This window comes from Lissotriton vulgaris, chromosome 6, assembly GCF_964263255.1.
Source record: "Lissotriton vulgaris chromosome 6, aLisVul1.2, whole genome shotgun sequence".
In the NCBI taxonomy this organism is placed as follows: Eukaryota; Metazoa; Chordata; class Amphibia; order Caudata; family Salamandridae; genus Lissotriton; species Lissotriton vulgaris.
Window position 1 is genome coordinate 1917610567 of NC_141694.1, and position 12553 is coordinate 1917623119.

Here is a 12553-nt window from a genome sequence, read left to right on the forward strand (position 1 = left end):
GAGAGCCTGCGTGGGACAGGTCGTGACCTGCTCCTGGACGCCGCAGATGCCCCAGAGCCCACCTGACAGCGGAGAGAAGCCTCTCGACAACCACCTGATTGCGCCTGACATTGACTGGTTCCGTCCTGGTTCCACCCTGGTCACTGCTGAGTGACCCAGACTCTGTCCCCTCTGCTTTCAGATTCATCTCGACTTCGATCCACCCTTGGATCACACCGGACACTTCTGCTTCCCATCGCCTGCAGCTTCTCCAGCTCCAAGCACCCAGAATCTGCGTGTCAAAACCCAGCGCCACTTCGACCCTGTGCACCCACTTCCTGTGGGTGAGGTAACATTGCAACGCCGGTGTGCCCACGTTGGTACACACCTCTAGGGTCTGTGTCTTAAGTTTTGTTCCTCTATGTTCAGCGGAAGTATCCTTAAACTAACTTTGTGTAACTTTTACGCACCATTGACTTTACATTGGTGCAAGCCGCACTTTCCGTGCCGCACCCGAATCCCGCTGGCTTTTCCCGACTTCAGCATTGCTAGTCCAGACTGCTCCCAGCGATTCCCTAGGCCCTAGGCCTAACCACTGTTCGATTGGTATCTCTTATACCAATTTTTTGATATATGGTTTAAGTGGCCACCCGCCCTCATCCATAATTGTGCAACTTTGTATGTTATACTGTGCTTTTGATTTAACGCTTGTGCCCCTTTGCTCATAAAGAGTACTGGGGATTAATTTAGAAATAAACACATATATTTTTATAATATATACTTGTGTGATGTCCTTTCATTTGATATTACAGGATTGTATGTGGTAAAACAGCTCGCTTAACACGACCTCTTAAGTTAAGCCTTTAAGGCTGCTTAGTCCATGCTACCCCTAGGATAACTTGTCTAACAAGGTTGACTTACAACCAGACACCATAAGGGATTGTTTGGACTGATACAAGGTGGTTCCAGAATTGGAAACATCACATATCAGGCCAACTTCTCACATTGGTGCGCAGCGGTGCAGATTTAAGCTTGCTGTTGTTTTACCATTGCAATCTTTTTATCAAATTGAAAGATCACATCAAGTACCTTAGGTACATATAAATCAAAAGCTTAGCATATTAAGTTCTACTAATCTTAGTAGTTGTAGAATAAAGGGATTAGCACACCCTGACTACAACTCACTAGCAAGGGACAGTAGGAAAACACTTAGTGTAGGTAAGTGCACCACTTACACCTCACTAGCAGCCATGTCTGACACAGGAAGAGCTTCAGGCTCTGCCCCTGGGATAGTTGACCCTACCAAGGCATCTTCCAGATATGACAACCTTAGCCACAAAGACTTGTGTGCCTTGTGCACTGCAAGAGGGCTAAAGAAGGGCCCCACTAACCTTTTCATTGGAGTTTACCATTCTAGAATGGATTTCCTTTTCAACCTCAGCCCAGGCTGAGATTTCTAAATCATTACCCAGTAGACAGTCTACAGGCAAGTTTGGTGACACTGCCACTCTCTTTGGGCCAATGACACCTCATCAGCTGAGACTTACTACTGCCATGGGATGATTTGTTTGGATGCCATCAATGTTTGTTACCTGGTATATGGCACCAGGTAAAAGTTGCTTAGAGGGGACTATACAGTCAGCCACCATGGTGATGCTAGCCCCTGTGTCTCTAAAGGCTTCAACTTTCAAACCATTGATGATGGGTTCTTGTCTATATTTGTGCAAGGTATTTGGGCAATCAGAGAAGTTGGCAAACCCCATGCCAGTCTCATAAACAAGATCATTTGGGGATGGGGACCTGGATAGGCCAGGGTCCTCCTGGGCTCCAAAAGTAAACCCACCCAGATTCCTGGGTGTGCTCGCACTTCCTGGGGGGTTACTGCTGACAGTAACAGGAGGTGTTGGAGCTGGCTTTGGAGGTATATTCTCTTTATTGCCATTCCTGGGACAACAGCTGTCTGTTTTGTAATGCCCAACCTGTTTACAGGCATGACAATAAGGCTTCTTCTGAGTTGATGAAGTGTCTTGGGACCTACCCCCATTCTTGGAGTTTTGGGGCCCTGGGGAAGTCTTTTCTTTACTTATATCCCCACCCTTATCTTGAGGCTTGGTAGACTCCTTCTTCTGGTTACTGTCCTGATTCTTAGGCCTAATCCTGGTTCTGACCCATTTATCTGCCCTCTTTCCCAATTCTTGGGGAGAGGTCAAATCTGAGTCCACCAGGTGCTGGTGTAAGAGCTGGTTCTGACAATTACTTAGGATCTGCTCCCTCATAATCGAATTATACAATCCTGTGAAGTCATGTACTTTGCTGACCATTTAGCCAACCCTCCAGAGCCTTAGTTGCACAATCAACAAAATCAGTCCAGTCCTGTGTCTGTGTCTTCTGGGTATCTCTGAACTTCAACCTGTACTGTTCAGTGGTTAAGCCAAACCCATCTATTAGAGCACTCTTCAGGACTTTGTAGTTTTTAGCATCCTCATGTCTGACAGTGAGGAGCTTATCTCTCCCTTTCTCTGAAAAGGAGTACCATAAGATTGCTGCCCACTGTTCCTCAGGAACCTGCTGTACCATGCAGGCTCTCTCAAGAGCAGTTATCCACTTGTGGATGTCACCCCCTTCCTTGTAGGGGGGCCCAATCTTTGTCAGGTTTCTATTATCATAGGCCCTGTCTTTCTCTTTAGGAATTTTGCTGCCACCAGTGGCATCTAAGCCACACATTTTTCTTTCTCTTGCTAAAGCAAGTTTAGCTTGAGCCAAGGCTATCTCTTGCCTCTCTATCTGGAGTTGGACAGCCCTCATCCTGGCCCTATGCTCTTTCCTCTGGGGGGAAGTAATTCCCCTTTGAGATTCTCTTGAGACACTAGAAACATGAGAGTCTCCTGATGAATATCTCCTCCTTCTGTTGCCTGGGAGAATTAAGTTATGGGATCTGGGGAGGTGCTGGCCCTCTCCACTCCCATGTAGGTTCAAGTTGGCCTGGTTAAGCCTGCCAACCTGTGCCTGGGTCACCCTCTGATCCTGATTCTCAGGCTCCTCTATCTCTGAGCCTTCTTCCTCCTCTTCTTCTTCTTCTAGGGGAATCTCATTCTCAGGGGAGTTCACCCTCTCTGCTGTCTCTAAGGGAGCCTGACTCACCTTATCTAAGTCATCCTTTTCCAGGATGGCTATCAGGGAAGGAATGGTAGGGCATCTGCCCTTTTTTAGCCTTCTTGCAGTGCACAAGGCACTCAAGTCTTTGTGGCTAAGGTTGTCATATCTGGAAGATGCCTTGGTAGGGTCAACTATCCCAGGGGCAGAGCCCGAAGCTCCTCCTGCATCAGACATGGCTGCTAGTGAGGTGTAAGTGGTGCACTTACCTACACTAAGTGTTTTCCTACTGTACCTTGCTAGTGAGTTGTAGTCAGGGTGTGCTAATCCCTTTAACACCTTGGCTGCTAGGCGTTTTCCTCCTCCTGTGCTGGAAATTGTCATTTTGCTGGTGTCATGACGAGCTCAGCTCGTCATCAGCACAGCTCAACTGTGCATCATGACGAGCTGAGCTCGTCATGAGCATCGAAAGGGTTAATCTACAACTACTAAGTACAGTAGAACTTAATATGCTAATCTTTTGATTTATATGTACCTAAGGTACTTGATGTGATCTTTCAATTTGATAAAAAGATTGCAATGGTAAAACAACAGCAAGCTCAAATCCACACCACTGCGCACCAATGTGAGAAGTTGGCCTGATATGTGATGTTTCCAATTCTGGAACCACCTTGTATCAGTCCAAACAATCCCTTATGGTGTCAGGTTGTAAGTCAACCTTGTTAGACAAGCTATCCTAGGGGTAGCATGGACTAAGCAGCCTTAAAGGCTTAACTTAAGAGGTCATGTTAAGCGAGCTGTTTTACCACATACAATCCTGTAATACCAAATGAAAGGACACCACACAAGTATAAATTATAAAAATATATGTGTTTATTTCTAAAATAATCCCCAGTACTCTTTATGAGCAATGGGGCACAAGCGTTAAATCAAAAGCACAGTATAACATACAAAGTTGCACAATTATGGATGAGGGCGGGTGGCCACTCAAACCATATATTAAGAAAGTGGTATAAGAGATACCAATCAAACAGTAGTTAGACCTAGGGCCTAGGGAATCGCTGGGAGCAGTCTGGACTAGCAATGCTGAAGTCGGGAAAAGCCCGCGGGATTCGGGTGCAGCATGTAAAGTGCGGCTTGCACCAATGCAATGTCAATGGTGCGTAAAAGTTACACAAAGAGAGTTTAAAGATACTTCCGCTGAACCTAGAGGAACAAAACTTAAGACACAGACCCTAGAGGTGTGTACCAGTGTGTGAACACCGGTGTTGCAAGGTTACCTCACCCACAGGAAGCGGGTGCATAGGGTCGAAGTGGCGTCGGGTTTTGACACGCAGGCTCTTGGTGCTTGGAGCTGAAGATGCTGCAGGCGATGGGAAGCAGAAGTGTCCGGTGTGATCCAAGGGTGGATCGAAGTCGAGAAGTATCTGAAAGCAGAGGGGACAGTGTATGGGTCACTCAGCAGTGACCAGGGTGGAACCAGGACGGAACCAGGCAATGTCAGGTGCAATCAGATGGTTGTTGATAGGCTTCTCTCCGCTGTCACGTGGGCTCTGGGGCATCTGCGACGTCCAGGAGCAGGTCACGATCTGTCCCACGCGGGTTCTCACCGTCAGCACCATCAGCTTCAAGATTGGAGCAAACAGCACTTGGCAAAAGCAATCCACGCGGAACTGGGTGATTGCTTCTCACTCGGACCAGGAGGGGCAGAGCGGTGGCTCCTTTTCACAGGAGCTGGTGCAAATCTGGAGCAACCAGAAAAGCAGGTCAGTTTAAGGTTTTGGTTGGCACAGGGGCCACTAGCCAGCTGGCAAGTGACCAGGCCAACGCGTCGAGCCAAAGAGAGCAGAAGGGCCCCACGCAGCACTCGTCGAGTGTAGAGGGGTGTGCTTTGGTGCAAGAGTGGCTCAGGGTTGGGGTTCCCAAACCTCGGTGTACAGCTTCGAGGGTCACTCATGGGCTGCACGGTCAGCGTCTCGTGGCCTTTTCAAGATGGCGTGCCCCACGCTTCCGGTCACCTCCACGGGTCTCAGCTCTGCAAGGACTGTGGATCGGGCTAAAGGAAAGCAGGCAAGCTTGATCTTGTCGATCTCTGTCGCTCGAGTTCCGGCGCAAACTGCAACAAAGCAAGGGTCGAGGTGCTGGATGGTACCTGTTTGCACAGGGTGGTCACTCCTTGACCACAAGGGAGATTCTTCAGTCTTCTACGTTGAGTAGGATGTCGAAGGGTCCAGAGTTTCGTTTCTTATGTTTCTTCAGGATAATCTAAGTTGCATTGGCACTGCTCCCACTCTTATTCCAATCTTGGGGGCTGGACATCCTGCTAGGGCCCCTCCTATGGGTGGGACCCAGGAAGGGGGTGGTTATACCCCTTTCCCTTTGTCCAGGTCGCACTGGAGCTGGGGCTGGTGTGCCCCAGAACCGGTTTGACCGGATTATGCAAGGGGAAGCGTTGTGCTCCCCAGGCACTGTCTGGTTTCTTTCAAACCTCCCTGCTACAATCTACTATCTCCTGTCTGGGGTGGTGTGACACCTCCCTGTGACAGGAAAGCCTTTGTCCAGGCCTCCTCTGCTGAGTTTCGGTCAGCAGCAGGAGGTCAGACTTGTGTCTGTGGCAGAAGCATCCATTTTGTGGATCTGAGGCTCTTTTAAAAATCAACTGTGTTTTAGCAAAAGTAACATGTCGTCCCCTCTAGAGGGGTGGAATGCTACCCGCGTCACCAGGACTGGCGAGGGGGTAGTATTCCAATTCGTATGACACCTTACACGACATGTTTTGATAAAGCCAAACCAAAGTTGACATATAACCGCGAGGATTATAATGCACTTAATAGTATATGATTTGGCATTATCCCGGAACAGCTAAGGGAATTGGTCCTGACAGCTGCAGACAGGCTCAGCTCCTGCTAGAGCACCATCTCACATTAAACCAGGCACTCTGCCTTCAGGATTGTTAAGGCCTGCCATAGGAGTGGCTCACAGGTTTATATGTGTCCAGATAGGTTTAGATATAGGCATACTATATCTAAGCAAGGGGTGATTACACCACCTTGCCCCAGCTGAGTGATAAGCCAGTTGTGCCAATTTTAGATATCCAGCCGGGGTGGCAAAAGATATGCTGCAGCCCCTGGGAGGCCTTGGATGCACCTATGCCCTGGGCACCTATAGTGCTCTGTACAGGGGCTGATAAGGTGACCCAAGCCAATCTAGTTATGCACCTAGGGTGCATGGAATCCATTTTACAGAGAGAGCAGATAGCCTGGGGCCCTGATTAGCAGGGAACCAGGCCAACTAAGTCGAAAACCAGCTAAACACAGGGCAAAAAATCTGGGGTAACCATACTCAGGTAGCCACCTTCCTACATTGCCACTATTTTATCATTATCAGGCAGTCATAGGAATGAAAAGTAAGGCACGTATTCAAATCACTTGTTTATTAGGGTGGTAAAATAGTTCAATATAATTTCTATTTGAAAAACCAAAGCAGGTGGTCATAACAGAGAGGCCGCAGTGTTTGTCTGATAAAGTACTGTCGAGATTGCTGTCACATTAGCAATCTGATTGGCTTCTTGATTGAACATTGAAGTTTGAAGTTTTATTCGTTTAGCACAGTTACTTAAAACCATTGCTATAAAAACAGCATTAGCACATATATAAAAAATCAGCAATAACACATTTGTCATGTTTAGGATAAAAGGAAGAAAACAGAAACACAAAGCTGAGGAACTGCTCACTGAGCTTAGTGGCCGTTGTGCTTCTAAGAAAAACAGTCTTGTAGTTGCCGATATAAACATTTTGCTACGCAAAACCAAAATTAAAAATAATAAAAACGAAAAGTGCTATACCACGGGGGAAAAAAAGTCTGTGATGAGTTTTTGAGGGGGAGGACGTGGGCGAGCGGGGGCCGAAGAAGGTGACAGAAGATTGTCCAAAAGTCTCACAAATTTTCCCGACCTTGCAAGCACTTGGATGTCAGTGGATGCGAAACAAAGAGCCAAAGCCTCCCAGCATGTCCTAATGCCCCACCTTAGATACAAGGGTTTTAAGAGAGACTTTCTTGGGGCAGCTAGGGCCGGGCAACAACACAGGAGATGCAGCCATGACTCAGAGTGGTAATTGCACAGTCTGCAAACCCCCCCTCCATTGTTGGAGCCCATCTGTTGAAAGCCGTTGAACGCAAGCCAAGAAGTCGCATGAACATAATGTTCTTCCGTGCCACTGCATTTAAGTTTTCCTGGAAGTAGGCTTGTGGTTTCCCGGGAAGATACGAAGAGTTCAGTGGGAGCAAAATGGAAGATGTTTTTACGGAGTGCAAATCCATGCGATGGGAAATTAATTTGACCTGTCTATTGATGGTATTTTTCCAGGCTGAGTATGGAATGGAATCTAAAAAGAGGGATGCGTTGTCCATCTCTAGCACTCTTATGGCATTTGCAATCTGAGTGTTCCAAGGGTTGCCAGTACTGGAAAAAGTTTCTTTTAGGTGGGATTTTAAAGTGTTGTCACCGGCTTTTAATAACCGTCTGAAATATTTCAGGGTATCGGCCTCACAGTAAATTGATTGTCTTTGTAGGCCCAGCTCCAAACGTAGTCTTGCTCGCTGAATGAAGCTTGGGAGGTGGAAGATTTTTTTATAGGTGGAGATTTGGGCGAGATCAAGACTAGCAGAGCATGAACATTGAGAATAGAATCCTCTGTTAGGCTGTTTCTGAATGGCTGTTGTCAGACAATCACTGGCTTGTTCACAAGCCCCTTGTGCCACCGGTGCGTCACTTTTTTGACGCACCGATGTCACAATGGGCTTGCCCATATTTACAAGGCCTTGTAAAGTTACCCCCTGAGACTTTTCATGGGCGTGTAAATATGGGCTCCTTCCACGCATTACTCTGCGTGAAAGGGGCGTTCCATGAGTGTTGCTGTGGGTGTTCCCAAGCAACATCTATTAACTTGCCACGGGCCATATTCTCCAGTACGGTGATAACGTTATCGCTGCTAAAGTGGGGACAAGGGACTGGATAACATGCTCTTGTGAATTCCCATGGAAGCCCAGGGTTTGTGCAGGAAGGTGTCTCCTCCTGCACAAAACAACCAACCCACAGTGCAGGTACTCTTGCAAAATGACGCATGGGTGTTTGCACTGGCACACAGCTGCTGTTTGTGCCCCGGTGCAGGGGAGGACAGGAATGGGCCGTATCTTGGAGATAAGGAACGTTCCTGGCCTTTTATTTTGATGCAGGGCAGCGCAGCGAGAAAGGCCTGCTGCCCCGCCGTGCATTGAAATATAGAAAATAATGCCCTCAGGATACCAAACAGTCCACGATTCTGGTGCGGGCTGGCAGTTTCACAGTCTTCGACAAACTGCTGAAGGATAGCAGCTGCTGTGTGCAGGCGATACTTGCAGCCCATGCTGGGTGATTGGAGATCCCCCACATAAAGTGTATTTGCCTTTGTATTCACTTCCTCTAACTGTGGATTGGATATACAATGTGCCGAGCCCTATTTGTTTGGGCCAATTGGTTACAGCTAGTGACAGGTTTATGGATTCAGCTGCAGTCAAGGCCAGGCATTTGTGTTCTCCGAGTCAGAGAGTCTTCACAACAGAGGTCTTCAGCCAACCTGCCTGGTATTAACTGTGTTTATATAATTAGATCGATGATGACCTATTTTGTAACACGTCCTGCGATGTGTTTGGTTCTCTTCAGGTGACACCGCCTCTCCATTGAAGGCGTGGTTATATATGCCGCAGTGCAGCAGAGTCCGGGTACAACCCTCCCACACGAACCAGGAACACACTCGAGAGAACATTTGGCCTGTTCAAGAGCGGATTCTGCCGTCTTCATGGACCAGGAGGTGATGTTCTCTATTCACCGGAGAAAGCGCGCTGCATCCTCGTGCTATGCTGCGTGTTGCATAACATTCCTTCTCGGAGGATTGTGACATAAACATAAAAGATATAGGTGTGTGCGATCACACTATGGATGAGGAAAGAGGTGGAGCTGCTCGAGTCTGTCGAGAAATAGTTCAGGATTGTTTTACATAAATGGTTCAAATATCACTTTGTAATGTTATCAATCACCCTGCAATGATGACGCTGCAACCTGGTGGTGTTTAAGCTTGTTTATTAAACACGTCTGCCTCTAAAGAGCGCCGAGCCTCAACTGGCGCCTAACGGTTAACCGCGCCAAACATTTACGCAGCCGCGTAGCCTGCGCGGGCGTGGCACTTCACGTGGCTCACGTGACGTGCGTACACTAGAGCGCGCTACTACATATCTCCCCTTTTTTCCAACATGGAAACATTACTCATTGTCCACAGTTCAGTTCATAGTCTCTGAATTTTGCTGGTTCTCACCACCACCCTGCCACTGCGGGTCAGCCTTACCGGGGTGTTGAGGTTCTCACCTTCGTTGCTTCCTTCTGACTTCTGCGCAGCCGCGCCTACTTCTCCTTCACTCCGACATCCTCGTGCCATCCACTCTTGCTCACGTGCCATTGTCTCTAGTCCTTGCGCACCTTCTCCATTCTCTCCCAACGCTTCCTCTGGAGCCTCCTGCTCCCCCAACTCCGACTCTTCCTCATCCAAGTCCGTGGTCCTCTGATTCCAGTTCAAGATTTTGTTGCACCTCGCCATGCGATCTTGCGACCACACGTTGCCATCGCTCAGTAGGGCCGCCCTGCCCCGTACTTCCTTCACCTGCATGGGCTTGCTGTATTTGCTCTCTCCTTTTCTCTGCGTGTTGGCCAACCTCACTCGCACCCACTCTCCTTCCTCTAGTCTGGTGTTCCGTACATTCCGTCTCCGATCATATTGTTTGGTGTAGGTTGCTTGGGCTCTCTCGAGGTTGGCTCGCACTACTGCAGGCGACCATTCACTGGTGACTGTTTTCTCCTTCCACACTCTGTTGTCCTGTGTGAACGGTTCTCATCCTCTTAGTATTTGGAACGGGCTGTATCCTGTGCTGGAGGGCGTTATCCTGTATGCCCATATCATATGCCAAACTTCTGCTTCCCAGTCCTTGTTATCGGCTATGGCAGCTTGAATAGACCCCATTACCACCCTGTTGAACCGTTCCACTAAGCCATTTCCGTGATAAATGGCTGTGTGCTTGGCTCCGATGCCATTTCTGTTCATGAATCTGTTCCACTTCTCTGATTTAAACTGGGGCCCATTGTCGCTAAGCACAGTCTTGGGGATGCCTTCCCTCACGAACGTGTCTGCCAGGAATTTGATGATTGCATCTGTGTCCATGGTTTCACCTATCATTATCTCCGGCCATTTGGAATACCTGTCCACCATGACACATACGTATTTCTTTACTCCTTGCATGTCCAGAATAGGGCCCAGGATGTCCACACTCAGTTCTTCCCAAGGGTTCCTGGGCAGATCAAACTTGCCCAGCTCAGGGCGGAGGAGTTTGAGGGTTTTGTCCGCTCCTTGGCACCTGGTGCAGTTCCTGACATGTCTTTCTGCCTTCAAGTCCATTCCGGGCCACCAGTAGTCTTGCCTGGCTCTCTGCCTATCCGTTCACTTCGTTCAAGCAACCAAGCACTCCTGAAACCCCCTGCAACAAAAAGAGCGAGACAGGGAGACCGAGCATTTTCGTCGGTTGGGCCTGCCCTATGGAATAAACTTCCCACAGAAATGAGGCTGAACACCAATCATCTGGCCTTTAGAAAGGCCCTGAAAACACTCCTCTTTCAGGAAGCATTTCAGTCCCATTAATGCACCTGAAGATTATGACAACGTCTTGGCTGGCAAAGCGCGGAGATACCCTTATGGGATTGATTCCTGCGCGATATAAGAAATTAAAATAAATAAATAAAATTTGCAGATTCCGAGGTGTCCCTCATGGAGTGCGTCTAACAGTCGGTTAATGAGGTTAGCAGGTGGTATTACTTTCTCACCTTGGTGTACAAACACACCCTTGTCACTTATCGATAGTTCTACTTTGACTTCGTAGTAAGGTCTGAGTTCCCCTCCAAGTGCTCTCTTTTCGGGCCATCCTTGCATCACGAACTTCTTCACCTCCTTTAACGCTGCGTCTTCATCGTATGCCTGCTCCCATTCACCGAGACTGATGGAGGCCTCCTGGTCTTCTGTGAGTGCCACCCACTCCTCTGTTCCTGCCATGTTCTCGCCACTGGATTCCATTGCAGCCGCTCTGCTTAGATAATCTGCCACACGGTTCCTGTTCCCTGGTATATGCTCCACATCGTACCGGAACTCTAGTAGTTTCAATGACATTTTTGATATTCTTGGTGTGGCCTCGGCGTGCCCAATTGACGTCAGAGGTTTGTGGTCCATTCTCAATAGGAACCGTGTGCCCCACAGAAATTGTCCGAACCTCGCGGTGGCCCACACCACTGCCAGCATCTCCTTCTCAATTACACTGTACCGTTTCTCAGTATCCGTCAGCGTGCGTGAGGCAAAACTTATGGTCTCCATCTGTCCTCGCCCTCTGTCCTGCATAAGGACTGCTCCCAGACCTTTGTCGCTAGCATCCGTGGTCAGTACCGTTCTGCCTTGGGGGTCATACCCTTGAAGGGGAATGGCTTCCGTGATCGCTTTCTTGACATCATCAAACTCACTCTGTGCCTCTCCCGACCATCGAAATTCAGTGCTTTCCTTCGTGAGTTGCCTCATGTGGTGGGTCCTGGAGGCGAAATGTTTCACAAATTTACCATAATACTCGGCCATGCCAAGAAATTATCTTACTTCATCTTTACTGATTGGAGGGGCGCCTCGCGGATCGCCTTGACGTTTTCTGCCTTGGGGGTCACTCCTTCTACGCCTATTTCATGTCCTAGATATGTCACTGACGACATTCCAATGTGACACTTTGACCATTCCGCGGTGAGACCTTTTCCTTCCAGTATCCGTAACACCTTTCCTAGTTTTGCATCATGATCTAGCTTGTCCCGGCCCATTATCAGGATGTCGTCCTGAAAGTACTGGACGCCCGTGCTATTTTGGAAGAGCTGGTGCATCAATTTTTGGAAGACAGCAGCTGCTGAAGCCAGCCCAAATGGCATGCGGAGAAACTGGTAACACCCAAACGGGGTGATGAACGGTGTAAGATCGCGGCTCTCCGGATGCAGGGCAATTTGGTGGTAGGCGGAAGTCAGCACGATGGTGGAGTACCATTTGATGCCCAGGGTGCTGGCCAGCATCTCCTCTATTCTTGGCAGGGGGAACCTTTCTACTACAATGTTCTTGTTAAGCTCCCTGAGGTCCACACACAGCCGGACCTTCCCGTTGGGCTTCTTAACTACCACCAGTGGCGCCAGCCATTCCGCACACGTGATGGTCTGGATGATCCCTTTCTTCTCCAACTCTTGGAGCTCCTCTTGCACCGCCTCTCGTACTGCGATGGGAATGTTCCTGGCCGGTGAGCCACGGGCACTGCCTTGTCCTTCAGGATGATCTTATTTGCAAATTTCTCTAGCTTTCCCACCGTGCCTCCAAATACCTTAGGGAATGTC